Genomic DNA, 16,324 nt, shown 5'->3' with positions numbered 1-16,324 from the left:
AAAATGGAAAGCATGATGTAAAGCTGGAAAAAGAGCTCGAGACTGAAAAAGTCAAAATAAAAATGGTAATGACTTTGGAATACCGAGGAGCAGGAAAAGATGGCTGTATCCAACTTGTCAAGTCCTCGGGGTACCTGTATGCCAGCCAGAGAGGACAGTAAGTGTTCAGGGCTGTGTACCACTCTTCCCCTGGCCAGCTCTGCAAGGAGCAGTGCACAGTCCTGGAACCATGCATACCAGAATAACCTCCTTAGGAAAACCCTGCCAAAAAAAGCCCTGCCAGGAATACCTATCTGTCCTCCCCCTACCTGAGCTCAAAGAGCATGGACACAGCTGTGAGAGGCTGCAGCTGCCAGAGGCTGCCTGCCCACCATCCTGCCCAGACCCTTTGCCCACACAGAGCAGGCCAGCTCAGGTCTCTCAGGCAGTTCTCAAGAGCAGTGGTCCTGAGTGTTGGTTTTATCCCTTGAGTTTTGGGCTGGGAGCTAGGAAACAGAAGTGCCTTCATGAAAGAAGACAGAATAGCCCCTCAAGACTTTCTCTGGGTGAATCAGGAGTGCAAATCCTGTGTTCTGCCTGACAAAAGGTGACAACCAGAAAACTACCAGGAGATAGAGGAGACACTGAGAAGACCCTGGATGCAGAGTGTTTGTGGCTGCAGAAGACAGGGTTGAGGTGAGGTACCCTGTCTTCCAGGGAAATGTCCTTCACACTGTCTGAGAGATGACAGCTGATAGCAAAGAGCAACTGCTGCCTTTCCTCCCAAGGCTGGTTGCCTCAACTGGATTCCCACAGTGCTCAAGTGGGCTCAGCAAAGGGAGACATTGGTGGATGGGCAAGGATAGCCACATGCTGCAGGGAGCTCCTGGCTTCCTAGGTGGCCTGGCTCCCTTCCCCAGGATGGAAATGCCTCCAGAAGGAGCTTGCTGTGGGAAATGCAATTTCTCCTGCTGGTTTCCACGTGATAGCAATAAATTCTTTTAATGCTCCTTAAGCTGAATTTTCCATGGTCAGTTTTCCTAGGACACTATTTTTGCATGCTTTTCCCCATTGCCTGGACAACACCAAGACAGATTTGAAGCCAGACCATTGCAATAACTCAGCTCCACATAACAAGCCAGGTCAGTAGGGGTGGGGAAAACAAACAGTCTGGGGATTGAAAGGAAGAGAGATTTAAATGGTGAAGTGGAGCATCATACTCTGTCTGGGGCTTCAGGGGGTTTTCAACATAGCACCCGCCTTCAGAGTGTAAAATGCACAGGTGTATAACTGGAACCCAAGACTTTATCTCTGACAGTCCCTCTGCTCCCTCAGATACCTTTGTCCCAGGCATCCCACTGGAAAAACAAACCCAAAAGCAAACCAACCCCAAGCTAGCATCAGCAGTACAGAGACAGCAAGGCTTTCTTATAAACTGCCATTCAAGGGCCCTGTAATTGAATGCACAGGGCTTTGCTGTGTTCTTCCCTCGGGAATTTGCCTCTCCCACAGCAGGCTTTGACCCTGGGAAAGCAGTTTTCCTGCAGGAGCAGCCTGGCCCTGCCTGTGCTGACCTGCCCTCAGCAGCACCATGCTCTGCCTTCACTGACAAAGCATCTGCACAAGGAGCTAAGGAGGATCTTAACGAGGGAAAAGCAGCCACGGCTGGAGGATGAACGCTGAGCTAACAAAATCCAGAGGCAATCACACACCGCGAGGTGTTGGCTTTGCTGTGTCCTGCATTTGCAGGTGACATCAGTTAATGAGTTAAAATGGCTAATGTGTCATTAAAGGGAAATGGGATTGAAATGAAGGATTTTGGATGGGGGAGGCAAGCCCCTTAAATTCCCTGCTGTAAATGCTGGTTTTGAGACTGAGCCACTGCTACCAGGTACTTTGGAGGAAAAGCTTAGCTAATAATTGGAGAAAATGGCATGACACAAAACTCTCCAAGTGCTTGGCCTGCAGGCTGTGTGTCCATTAGAGGAAATCAGAAAGTCAAAACAGACACTGTGTAATTTCTCTGTACTTGCATTAACCATATCCCCAGCACTAGCAGTGTGGTTCACTGCAGTATAATAAAGCACTTTATTCCACACCATCACAGCTAAGTATCCTCATCAGATGGAGCATCACAGTGGCTAGGATTCACTTTTCCATTAAGGAGATTGTGCATCTTGCTTAGTCTATAGCCCAGCAATGTTTTGAAGTTTTTTTTTAAGAGGGTAGAGCTTGATGATAAACATTTACCCTACCAGCTCCCAGGAACTTTTAGTTTAGTAAAAAAACCCCGAACTATTCATTTCTCCTGTTTCCAACTGCCTTGGTAAAATATTTTGTCTAAATTACGATGTTGATCCGTTTGTTTCAGTGCACAAAAATTGTTTCTTTCTAGGCACCAGAGCTGGTTTCCTTGTGCAGATTTATTGCATTAACTCTTTGGGAGCCCTAAAAACAGCAGATCTGTCAAGGAATGGGACTTTGCTTTTTAAATTATTTTAATTTTTTTTTAACCTGGAGCACTTCCTGAAGATTGGACAAATTAAAATCTGAACTGGACTCTTCTGAAAGGTGCAGGGGGATAGGAGAAGCAACAATGGATACAAATTGGTATGTAGGAAATTTGGATTAGATATTTGAATTTTTTTTTTTTTCACAGGAAGGACAGTCAAAACATTGGATGAGGAGCCCACGGTACCTGTGGTCTCCATCCTGAGCAGTATAAGGGCTCCATATGGACAAGGCTTGGCACAGCCTCATTTAATTGGTGCTGCTTTGTCCAGGCGTTGCCCTACAAGATCCCTGAGTCCCTCAACCTGAATTATTCTGTGATTTTGTGATCAACACAGAGAACAAGAGGAAGGAAGCAGCATAGGCAATTTTACAAGTTATTAATATTCTCCGTACTCCAGAGCCTGAGAAGACCAAGCTGGATCCCCAAACTTCCTACACTGATAGCCTCTACCAAAGGACATGGGGATGCCTGGGAGCTGTACCAGCTGCTGAAGGGGGCAGCAAGGTAAGAACATCATTTCTCCATGTTTGGGACCCTGAGGGGGTTGAGGGTTTTTAAACATTTTTTGTACCCATGGGCATTGTCACATGCCCTTGGGAGCCTCATATGTGATGTCTTTGTGGAATGATGCTGAGAGCTCTCTGGATGAAAAGTCCTGAGGTTGGTGTCGCAGGGCCAAATTATTCTCTCAGGCCTGCTCCAACCACTCTGAACTTTGACTGGGTGGGTATAGCCAAGACCACAATTAAAAATGAGGGGTTTTGCATGTTTGTTTAACTGGTAGAAATTTCTGCTTGCCTTTTAATCCTTGAAGTAATTTTAACTCCTTGCTGACATATGTCCACATAGGGGATTTACATATTTATGTATCTGTAAAAGCAGTAAAACAACATACAGGTGGGTGTTAATGCTATAATAGAATCCCAGTGATAAGCAAGAGCTTCTTTGAGGCCACCTTAAACCCTGCTGAAACTTAAATGCCAGGTTGTTATTGTGGCTTGTTTACTCTCACTTCTAGATGCATTTTAGTGTTTGGTTTCCTAAATCTCAGCAGGGAAAGGACAACTTAGCTCCCTTGAAGACCGTGCTGCTCTGAAAAGATGACTGTTGCTGTGGGGGAAGGGATTGCACTCTCTATGACATGATTTGTAGGACCCTCTATAAATCATTCACCAGCACGCCTTCACTGTAAGCTTACAATTTGTGGAGCTTTAAGAAACGTAAGGAATAACAATGCGCAGAAGAGGAAAAACCAAACCAAACCAAAAGAAGAAGAGATGGACATCTCTTAACCTCTTGCCTGCAAAACCAAAAGCCTGTGTTTAAGTCCCAGGGACAAGCACTGAAAGCATTTTAATGGGTGAGTGCCTTCCTGTGCCACCACCACGGGCTGTACAAATCGCGGCTTCGTGGCTTCAGAGCAGCAGGGAGGGGGCTTGGCCAGCCCTGCACGAGCAGAGAGCCTTGTGACCCTCGTGTCTGCCTCTTGGAGCCCTTAATAAATCATCCTGCCATGCTCATAAAGTGGAGTTGAGCAGCAAAGCAAAGGCCTGAGCATGCAAACCCAATTGGAAAATCAAGGGATTCTAAAAGCAGAGGGCAATACCTTCCATTTCCACTTATGGTTGCAGATAGCACCAGAGCAGCTGCGGGGGAGCTAATGTGGAGGTTGCATTGCATTTTTCTTACTACTGAATGAGATGTTTGGCATAATTCATATGCCAAATGGAAATGCTGATACAGATTTTAAGTGATAATTAATGTCAGTCAGCATTCTTATAAATAGAAATCCTGTCTCAAAAAATATTCCTCTTTTTGTTGATGGATTTGGTGATACAGCGATCTTCCTTTCCTTGTCAGGTGCTTCACTTAATACTGTACAGCAAGGTGATTAAAAAATAAGCACTCACAATATCAGTAAAAATTGCATTAAATGAAGAAGTGAGGTGTTTTCAAGTGGGATTCAAACAGAGATGTTTCCACTGCAGGTCAGAAGTGACCAGGACATTGAAAGCATTTTCTACCCAAGATGCACCTAAATGATGTGACAGGTAGCAACAGAGCTGCTTCAAGGATGGGGCAAACAGCACTAAATATGCTGATGAAAAAAAGAAAAAAACACAGCAAGTGCCACAAAAATAGTTTAAGAGCTGAAGAAAATGCTCTAAAATAGAAAAGAGAGCACAATCTGCTTAGCCTATCCAAAAAAAAAAAAATAGATTGAAAGATTGACTTGATTACAATGTGCTATTACCTTTCCAAAACACTGGGAACCATGAAGGGTTTTAGCATGGGAGGGAACAAGACCCAGTAACTGGAATCTTGAGACAGACAAACTGACATGGTAAGAATACATTTTTAAGAAGGGTCTAAAGCTCTCGTCAAGGTATCAATGGAAGTATTGAATCCTCCACCTCTTAGTGTCTTCTGATCAGGGTACACAGCTGCATGTCAAGCAGAATTTGTGTTTTTGTCAAACACACCATTGCTGTCTCCCTCATTTTAATGAAAGTCATCCTTTAGCATTTCTGATGGCTGAGACCTTTTGTGGCAACAAAAAGAAGGAAACAACAGAAGGGCCCAGAAGTTATTCCCCAGAATATTTTTAAGTAATTCTCAGTAATTACAGAAAGTATTAAATAATCGAAAAAAGTAGTTCGCACAAAACCTCTGATCTGCGTTCTTTAAAAGAAGTTCCTGGCTCACAAACTTCTCTCTTTCTCCTCTTGCAGAATAATTAGCAGGAACACAACATTTATCAGGTTTTTCCCAATGCTGCAGCTCTTGAGGTCAAAGATTGAGGTTTTGGAAATGACCTGGGAATGCTGTCAGGAGCCAGCAGGCATTGGGCAGTGACAGCAGCCTTGCAAGCCAGGAGCAGCCTCCCTACCAGCATGTGTGATAGCTGCTGTAATCACCACCCTACAGACCTTAGCCCAGGTAAAACACAAGGGATGTTTCCTTCTGCTTTTATGCCAGCGTTAATACTGCAAATTTTGGTTTCCCTTGTCCAAGATATCCAAGATACAGAAACTGATCCTGCCCGTGGGATACAGGATTCTCTTTTCAAGAAATAATATCTAGAGAATGATCAAAGGCATCCATAGTCAGTGGATTAAATGGGAGCTGTGGATGCAGGCTTATATTAGCTTCCAATTGAGTGTCTGCTGCTGATTTTGAAGTGCCTAAACTAAAGACACTAGAGACTGAAAATGTTGCCTAGCTGTGCTTGATCTCCATGTCCCAGAGGAGTAAAGAAAGCAATAAAAACTAATACTGTCAGGAGCTGCAACATGCCCTAATGACAATGCACAGAGAAGAAGAAAAGCAGAGTAGGAAGCTGTTCCCCCAACCCACCATAATAATGCTCATGTGCAAGATCGTGTTTTGCACCATTTTTAGGGTGACTATGGAATTTATTCCAAAGGTATAGCAAGTGCTACAGAATGGTGAGTGTGAAAAATAGGGGAGAGACAAATATTATATCTAATTTGTTACGTATAATATGTAATTTTATTACAATGTAATATGTAAACTAGGGAACAAATTATGATGTAGCTGGGGAAGAGACTGAGAAAAGTGCTGCAGCAGCAGATTAATGCTCAGGGACACCCTGATGTGAGTTCTGTGATAGAGAATGAACATTTGGGACTGAGGTATTTGAACTTCCTACTCAGATTCCTGCAGTCAGCCTGAGTTTGCTGATTTGATTAAGGATTGACTGTGCCCATGTGAATTTAAATTGATTTCTCATTGCAGCACGAATACCTCCCTCCTTCCCTCCCTCCCTGCCTGAGAGAAGGCACAGCAGCTGAAGTCACCTTTACAAGTCATGCTGATGTGGAAGAAAGAAGCTAAATGGGGAAAAGAGGCTTATGGGATAATGAGCAAATATTTTTTAGTTAGTGGTGAACTGAGTATTTTTTCTGTTTTCTGCTCCAGATCCTGGCTGGCAGAAAAGAAAGAAGGAGACAGGACTGGGATGGGGTAGGAGAGCACTAGGGTGAATGGGATTTGCTCCTCCTATGAGCCCTAATTTCTCACGGCTAGGTCTCCTTCTTGCTCTGATATGCACACTTTTCATTTTCCACTCTCTGCTGCAACCAGCATTAATTTAAAATTCCCACAGGCACAACTTTGGAGGCCTCCTAGTTTCCAAAAGAGAAGTAAGCCAGGTGAACCACAAATTCACCCTATAGGTGACAGAGACTCTTCTCTGACTGGTTTTCCATTACCTCTGACCTCATTCAACCCTCCAGTATCATTGAGGCATTAGTGAAGTGCCTCAAATATGCAAGTGCCATAATTTGCTCAACAATCAGCATTGTCCATCAATAATGAAACCAAAAACATAGCTTAATAGACAACAAGGCTAGAGCAGCTGGCAGTGCTGCACAAATCTGGCACTCTTGCTGCTGAGTTTATTAGACTTTTATAGTCGGGGGAACTAAAGATAATGGATCCTGTTCCCATATGCTGCATCAACAAGAGCTGGGATTTCGTCATGCCATTGATCTATGAGGCATCAGTGAATACGACCCAGACACAAATGCTAAAATGAATCAATCCTAAGCTGTTAAAGAGACACCACCAAGCACTTTCCAGTTTTCAGTTCTTGCTTTCTAATCTCCATTCCATGAAATACTCTCCCAAGGGCTTTTAAATACAACAGTTTGCTGCAGAGTTTGGGATCAGGTTGAGGGGAATTGCCCCTGTGGATCAAAGAATAAAGATGAAATTTAGAGCCCATTACCCTTTGTAGGCACTTGTGAGCTCCACCCATTCCCTATGAAGCAAAAAGCTTTTGGGGATTGCTTAAATTTTTTTAAAAGTGCTGTGTGATTATGTTCATACAGGTTTACTGTAGGGTTCATAAAGCTATTCTCCCCGGATGACTGGAAGAGAGACTTTGATTTGTTTGCAGAAATAGAAAACTGTAAGAATCTGCAACCAAGAGAATTAAGAAAAATTTTTGAACCTGACCAATAGTGAGTACTACTCAGGTGCTAACATTGGTTACTTCAGAAACTATGATGCCTTCCAATGTTAGTATGTGAAGCTGCCATAGTTGCTGCAGTCTCAAATCCCTTTATGTTGAATCTACATCAATGTACTGTATTTTAGTCATTTAAAACACCTAATACTCAATATCCACAAATAGTTTTAAAGCAAGCATGCAAGGAAAAGAAAAAACTCCAGAGTAGCAGCCTCTAGACTGACACCTGAAATATAAAACAGAGACAGGAGAAAAATTCTATGATATAAAATCAGTTTTTAAAGCAAGGAGACACTGTCTGGCTATGTACACAAAATGAAAGTTTCAACAAGACATTATCGTATAAAATAGTTTGGAGAGCTCCTACTCAAACACAGGGTTATGAAAAGGAAAGACAATCAGCTCACTCCTCCTGATTATGGATGCCAAGAGGAGCTGATAGCCTCAGGCACTTTCGTGGCTCCATATGCCCAAATCTGCAAAAAATCACCTCAAGTGGCATTTAGTATTTAACCTTGCTGTGCCCGTTATGGCAGAAAATATTGCTACTTGTGTACAACAGCTCCACAAAATCATGAGTATTTTCCAGTAATTAGGATCAAGGAAATAACTCAAAAAAGCTGGATGGAGAACTAAAAAAGAGACTAATGTATTCATTAGTATGGTAAATTATTTTTTCCTATATGTATCTGAATGGATGGGCAGATAATGAGTCTCTTAGATTTGTGGAGCATCTCACACCAGGGAGAAGACCTGATTGCTGTGCACATTACATCACTCTGTTAATCTGGACAGTGAAACCCAACAGCTGTTTAACAACACACCCAAGTTTACTACCTGAGGTGGAAGCAATGTAACTATTTTGAGATAAATTAGACTGCTTATTCTAGTAGATGGATTTAAGAGATGAGTTTCTCAATGGCTCCGTGAAATCCAGACTTTAGTTGCAGGAGCAAAAAAAAAACTGTGTTCAGGGAAGAACTCAAGCTTTGCATGATTCATGCAAATCATGTGGCAGACATTTTATTGGTGCTGGTCAAGAAAAAAAATGCATTTCAATTTTCAACACTAAAGAAAGCTTATTAGGAAAGCTTCCCATTAAGATGCTTCTTCATAGTTGTAGCTGTTTGAACTTTTGACTCAAAAGAATACAGTAAGAACTAATTTTGGTGCAAGGGAAATAATACAAATATTGGGTTTGGTAAAATTATGTTACCCCCAAAAGAAATAATCTGAAAACGCCAGTATAGATGATGATTTGATGTAAAAGAGAAACAAACAGAGTTCAAATTGAAGTCTCCACCAGCAGCCAGGCTGTGATTGACACATGCGATACCTTATGTGAACAGCTCAAAGGGTTCCTGTTAAAGTTAAAAACAGCCCAAAATAATTTTATTTGCTACTACAAATAAGCCATATTACACTTATTTGAAATACTTTCTTTTTCATATATTTCTTTAAAAACTTCCTTTTTAAACAATAATGTTAAGTATAGTGGTTATCTGAACTCCTGAAGCCCAAAACACTGCTCCCATCACATTACTGTGCTTCTCACCCCAGCATGTAGATACAGCCATAAACATATGACATAACTACAGGCTAGCACTTCACACCAGGAAAACCTTGTGTGCTGAAGAGAGAGGTGAGCATCACACTGCACAGTCTAGTGTCCAGAATGAGGGGCATCAGATGAGCAGAGTTTTACCCCTAGGTCTGCTACTCACATGTTGCCATTTTTCAGTTAGGCTGATGATTCTGGACTCGTTGCTGCCACAAGCTTGGATTGGAGGGGTTTAGGTTTGCATGTGAATGATGCCCACGACAGAGGGTTGCAACATGCAGAGTCATGAATTGGCTGCAGCCTGAAAAGGGAGAAAAGTGGAAAAAAAATCATTAAATGCTGTGAACTACAGTAACACTCATGTTCATACACTGCTAAAATAAAAAAGCTTCATGAAACTCAGACAAGAGATCTAGTTTGGATCCTGAAAACAAAAATCCTATTTTTCCAATATTTGAGAGATTTGGATGGAATTGTTTTCCTGATGGGTTTTCCCTTGCACCTGTCCTCATCCCACAAGGTGGGCCACCCATCCATTCAATTGGGTCCCATTGCACAACCCTCCTGTTTTTGTCCTGGTTCAGTCCCTCAGTCTTTCCCCAGTAAGTGAATAGTTTGATATTAAGAGCTCACTAGCTCAGTGTCTCCTATCCAGCAAAACAAGATCCCACTCCTTCCCAGCTGGTACCTGCTGCCCCAAAGGCAAAGCAATAAAGCACAGCCTTGCTGGCTTGGCATTCCCCTTTACCTGGGCAGGTTTAGCCTCTCTTCTCTGCTCAGCAGGTTTTCCTGTCTGCTGAAACCTCTTACCAGCCCTGCTGCCTGGCTGAGCAGGAAGCCTGGTGTGTGGAGCAAGCTGAACAGCTGCCCTTCCACCTGCTGCTGCCAGAGAAGTGTGCTGCACTCTGGGAGCCTTGAGAAGGCATTCTGCCCCTTGCTCGTGCGCAGAGACCTCCTAACTCCAGCACAGCCCCAGAGGACAAAGTGAAACAAGATGCTGTTGACACTGCACAGAAGGGAGATCTGGGCAGCTATAGGAGAGCGTCAGAATTTGGCCTTAGGGGCACTGAGCTACTAAGACCAGGCTGCACCTCAACAGCACAGGTCAGTCTGCACCAGTCCTCCCATAATCCCCATGCTGAACTGTCCAAGCCATGAGTGAAAACCCCCAAATAATTAAACATCATCTGCTTTAGCAGCCACTAGCAGGAAAATAAATAAGACATCCCAACAGAGGAAGATAATTTCATGTTTACGCTTGCAAGGGAAAAGGGAATTTGAGACAAACAAAACATCTTTTTTTTCCCTGCAGAAAGAGAAACTGTCTGTCAAAGCAGGACCGTAGCGACACTGAGGACTCTGTGCAAAATTCTTCTGTTTGCTTCTGCATTTGATTAGCTGCCTGCATTATGTGTTTTAATTTCCTGCCATTGAAGTACATTGCTGTCATGGTGATAGATGCTATAGAAATGAGTAAAATAAATAAAAAAAAGTTCAGAACACTTTTGACCAATTCTGTGCTAATTAGTGCATAAGACAAACAGAAAAATGTTTTCTGAGATTTGTGTCGACTGTATCCAGATTCCTCCCCTGCTTCTCAGATATCAGCAAAACCCTTTATAGAAATGGAAATAAAGAAAGGCAGCAGATGGTGCTGGGAATACTTGGAGTAAGATGTCTCCATTCAGACCCAGATATTAGTAGCAAACCATGGAATTAACAAGCTTTGTGGAACAGTAAATATTTAATATATGATAGTAGAAGAGCAAGGAGGGCAATATAGCAAAATGACTGGTAAAGGCTAACCATAAACCATTCAGAACTTGTGTGGGTGGGATGCCACCTGTGATGGCAAAAGCTGATCTAGCAGGAATAGGTGGAAGTGGGAGGAGAAGTACAAGGAGACTATCCCTTGGCAGAAACTGGGGGAATGGAGATTAATCTTGTTAATGTAGTTTATAACACCAAAATGATGGTGTGGTACTGTTCATCTCTACTGGACTTTATAAGAGAAACCAAAATAATAATAATTGTAACTAGCATAGGGTTCAACCAAGGCATCCCAAGAGTTTTACAGGCATAAAACTGTCTGTGCTTTCAAAGTGAGGAAAAGATTTCTCTGATTGACAGCAGGAAAGAAATACATAAAAATAGCTCCTTTCCAAAACCAAAGAGAAGTTATTATTTCTTGCAGAGCTTCTACCACAAGCCATCATCATCCCCTCCTGGCTGCCTTTCCTGTAGAGATTCAAAGGTACAGCACATATCCTCAAGCCATGTAATATCACTGCTGTTGCACTGTCTATGCAGTTCTGATCAAATTTTCTTTGATCAGAAAATTAATCTTTGTTGGAAATAGGAAACCAAAAGGATATTTACTGGACGCAGTCTGTATTAAATTAGCAGATCTTTGGCTTCTTTTCTTTCCAGGGTACCATCATTTCTCAGACAAATACAATCTTGATTTGGGCTATAAGTGTAAATTTTAATCTCAATAATAACATCTCCCATCATATTGCACTGCCACCTGCACATACTTTGCAATGCAAATTGCCAAAAATACATCCTTCCTTTCAGCCCACACCACTAAAGAGAGGTGAAATCCCACAGCTTGAATTTTTGGCTTTGCACTATCTAACCTGTAGACTTTGACCTCATCCACCATAGTAACTGAATCTCTGCTGTTAAAAAAACCTTGCTAGGAATTATATATTTACAGAACATGGAAGTTTTGTCAATGCTGCTTTTGTTACAATCTGGAAGGAGGTGCTAACCAGTCAGTGTTGGCTGCATTTTTTTTTCCAGGTGGCTGTAGTTGGTACAGGACTAACAGAGGAGTAAGTGCACTGCTGGCACAACTATGTAGCAAAGAAGCATGGAGTAAAGTCTTGGGATTTGAGGGGCCCTGTAATACCCAGTCATTCAAGGATGGGCCAGCCATCTGCTCTGGGGACATGCATTGGTAACTGTGGTATCCTTATCCCAGATCTCACATATCTCACCTCTCCTCTACAGCATGCTTTGGTCTCAGGTGAGTCAGAAAAATTACCCTCCAAAACTTACCCAGGTGTTACCAGATGACTTGATTAAAGCAAGTTATGCAAGTCACCAGTTATGCAAGGACCAGCATCTTCCACAGCTGTCTCCAACTGATGGCTTATGCCACTTTGGCTACAGGAGGAATGAAGGTTCAGCCACAGAAATCCCATCTGCTGTGTCAGAAACTTGCAATGCCTAAACCTGGCCATCGCTAGCTGCTGGTCACTGCCATCAGCAGCCACAGCCTACACTTGGACCAGGGGGAGTTCCAGATTTTCTGCATCATCTCATTGCATTTTGGACATGTCTCCTCCTTGCCACAGGCAGTGCAGTGGCCCAGGAGGGCAGAGAGACAGCTACCATGGTGGCAATGAACAGCTGAGGAAACAAAAAAGTGGCAGCCGGAGCCTCTGGAAAGCTGTAGGAAGCAGGGGGAAGATGTAAGAGGGGTAGCACAGCCTTCAGCCACTTAATACAGAGACAGCCCCATCAACAGCAAGCTCAGACTGAAAGCCAGCCATGCTCCAAAGTACCTAGAGAGCAAATTGGGCAGCTATGGGGAAAAATGCATTCCACAGCAGGCACATTGCTATGAAAATAGCCCAACCTGCTGACTGGACAGCCTGCACTGATCTCACTAACACAGCAGGCTGAGCGCAAAGGTGTCAATTTACCCGAGCACAGCACGTGTATGCAGAGACTGGCAGGGAAGATGTGTGAGTGAGAGGAGTCGAGTCCATCCCTGCCTCCAGTGTGAAGTTCAGGAGGGACAAGTGTAATGCACTCCAGGAGGTTACTGGGTATGCAATTTGGAGTGCTTATCCACATGCCTTTTCCAGCAGACTGAAGTGTTTGCAGTGAGGGGCAGGGGGTTCCTGCTGCTGGGTAACAGAGACCCAGCAGGGAGTGCCATGGTTGAAGTGGTGAAGGAGCACCTGCTTGAGCTGGGTTCCAGTGTGAGGTCCATGTCAGTCCATGCTGACTGGCTGAGAGAAGAGGGCATGTGGCCAGGTGAGGAGCAGACTCTTGGGCAGGAGGAAGCGTCTTCAAATCCCTCATTTTGCTCCCAGCACTGTTCTGAGGAAGTTCTGAGCTTCACCAAATTCTGCCTCAGGACAGAGCACCATCCTAATGCTGGGCCAAGTCCCATGTCTGTGGCCTCAGTGATGGGGTGAGAGCCCTGTGGGTTGACAAGTGTCTTCAGGAACCTGGACACCCTTGCTTGTGTCAGCTAACTGCACTTGCAGGCTCCAAGGAGACCTTACAACTAGATGGTGACACTGCTTTTGTTGAGATGCAGAGGGCTATCCTGCAAGGATCACGCTGCAAACACAACTTCTGCGTGTCCTCATATGCATTTCCTTCCAGTTTTAGGTACAGATGCAGATGTTTTGGGGGAGTTTTCTTCAAGGCCACATATATCATCTGTCATGTAAATGATTGCAGTGGCACCAGCTACTGTCCTTGACTGTGCTTCTTTGTCAAGCACAGCAGTGATAGCAATCACTTCAAGTTTTGCAAACCTGCAGATCACTATTGCCAATCTTTGTATGAACAAGAACTAATTAATCTTCACCACATCTTTGCTAAGAAGGTAAGTATTATCATTTATTATCTTCCCTGTTCTACAAAGACAAACCGAGATGGCAAAACAGAAAATGATTTGTTGATGTCCAGGCAAAGATAAACACATCATGGGCAGTAAATATAGTATTGCTCAGTGAAAGAAGGCAGACTGTGAGATTCCCAGATTTTACCTTAATGCAAATAAATGAAGAATAGCCATCTTAATAAACAGCAGTTCTTTGGAGTCTTTCTGCTCTGAGAATAAGTAAAACAGCAGCCAGAATATTTTGCTAATTTTAGTGCAAAAGAAATACAAATTCTGAAACAGAACAGCAGCTGCACACATTTGGTTTTAGTTTTTAAAAAGAGCAAATTTCCCATTTAGGCTTCAAAGTGGCTGCTCTGTCAAAAGGCCCACTGACATATTGAACCTCTTGACATTTTGATTTTTAATTTACTCTGAAATATTGCGGAGGGATCAGTTAAGTGCTGAACTTCATTTTTCTTTTAGTCTGCCGCAGTCAAATGGAGTGGAGCTATATCTTTAAAATCTTGCCCCATTTTGCCTGTAGTAGGGACATGGAAAATTGGCTTTCTGTGTGTGCAAAGGCAAGAAAGGATGTAGAAAGCTTGCTGAAAAGAGCTGAAAATTGCCTGTTTCACTGTAGCTTTGTCTCACTAAGATGCTCCTTGTCTGTGGAAATAGTAGTTGTTTCCTACTTTCTTATTCTGTATTTCAGCAATTACACTGGCCATTTTAAGAAACTAGTTATAAATGTGGATTATTTTCATGTCTGGTCAAATGTTGAATAATGATTTAGTATTCCTGTGCCACATCCTTGCAGAGCACTTCAAACTGATTTGAGTACATGAGCCTGATCTTTTCAAAAATCTTAACTGAGAAAGAAGTAGCTGAAATTATCCTGGAAAAAAGCACTCAGGTGGCTCATCATTTCTTAACTGTATGAGGTGAGAAGGGGAAAGGCAAGACAGTGGTAAAAATAAGCAGGGGAAGAATGTCTTGGGAACAAGCTCAAGATGCATCCAAAGGGAAATCCCTTAGAGCCTCCAAGGAGGTAAACAACTCTCATTAAACCGTCCTGCAGCTCTTTGGCTCCCTTACCTTCTTTTTTTTTTTTTATTATTTTCTTTCTTTTTGGTGGAGAACCCTCATAAGTGCAGTGCCCTGAATTTATTCATTCTTTAAATGTTTTGATAGATGGCTTTTCCATATTTTCCCCCTAAATTCTGTGTGCCGTTGCTGTCATTCTAAATTTTTCTCCTAATAAACAATACATTTAAAGACTAGTCTGAGGAAATTGCCACCCTTCTTGATGGGCAGAGCAACCTGGGCAACCAGCACAAAGACAGATTCAGTCAACAAAAAAGCAGGAATAAAAGCAGGGTAAAAGGGAGACCTTCCTCCTCTTATATGTGTACTGATCACATAGAAATGGCCCAGGTAAAAAATCACTCTGGTGCCTAAAATTAAGAGACAAGAGTATCAAAAGGTGGGGTACTGTGAGGGGCAGCTTTCCCCAAGCTGCCGTGTTTCATTGTTGCCCAATCCAAGAGGGATTGGTGAAGTGCTTGCCATTGCTGCTATTGGGCATACAAAGAACCACTTGTCTTTACTTGTCCAAGAGGGGAGCTTAAGCTTTGAGAAAATTGCTGTCTGCTGAGCAAGACACAATGTGTGGTGCTTGCAGTCACCTGGTCTTTTATTTTTCAATGTGGGAGGTGAGGAGCACTGTGTGGTTATGTTCTGTGGCACAAAAGATGGTGCCACACTGAGGGATGCTGCTCCCCAAGGGCAGAGGGTCTGGAAAGTGTCTGAGGATATCAGCTGTTGGAATGAACATTTGGAAAGAGCATAAGGTTCAAGACAAAGATAATAGAAAGTATAGACCTTCAAATGGCCTGGGCATCTCTTCAGCTGCTTCTACAGAAATTTTTCAGGGAGCAGTGGGAGGGGTGACTGACTGAATGCCAGGCAGTTTAACATACAAAGATCAGAAAGGACAGCTGTGCACGTACCAGCAGGATGGATGCAGCATGATCCCATGGACAGCAGTCTGGGAGCAGGGAGCCTATGTGTGCCAAAGCACAAGATCAGAAAGAAAACCTGAGAGAGCTCAGGGCAGGGTAGTGACACCCCACCCTGCTTGGATAGCAAGGAGGGGAGCTGCGGACTGCTCACCATTTGGTGATGTCTGCCCTGTGGGGAACACAATACAGTTTGCAGAAAGAAAATAAATAAACTGGAGGTGTTTGATTGCTCCTGAAAGAAGTCCTTAAGCACGTTAATTAAAATGGAGCTCAGCCTATTCAAAGGTAAGAGAAAGGTTGGGGTAGATGGTTTGGAGCCTGACTGCCATTGGGGAGTGCATGAGCAAGGTTTGTCCAGGACAAGTCCATCATTAACCCGAAAAAGTCACTAACTCTGGCAACAAAGTTCAAGGAGGCTGTCTTGCAGAGAGAAACCCACCAGCTACCAAGGCAAGGGTCAGCCCTGGGGTTCTGCACTCTGTTTAATTACAGGATCAGAGCATCAAAAAGGCAAGATGAAGAAGCAGAAGAGGTTTCCTGGTTTTTCTTTCCATTAATTTACTTATACAGGTGCCAGGTTTGCAAGCAGAACATCTTATTGAAGTTTCAGACAGATTTG

General features: G+C 43.2%; 1 protein-coding gene across 1 annotated transcript in view; it reads right to left on the bottom strand.

The window, feature by feature from the left end:
- The window catches only part of CXXC4 (CXXC finger protein 4), a 141,176-nt gene that overhangs the window by 42,602 nt on the left and 82,250 nt on the right, over positions 1–16,324 (bottom strand). The gene's annotated exons all lie outside the window — the stretch shown is intronic.

Source organism: Erithacus rubecula (assembly GCF_903797595.1).
Source record: "Erithacus rubecula genome assembly, chromosome: 5".
NCBI classification, from domain to species: domain Eukaryota; kingdom Metazoa; phylum Chordata; class Aves; order Passeriformes; family Muscicapidae; genus Erithacus; species Erithacus rubecula.
This window is presented reverse-complemented; position numbering and strand designations above follow the sequence as displayed.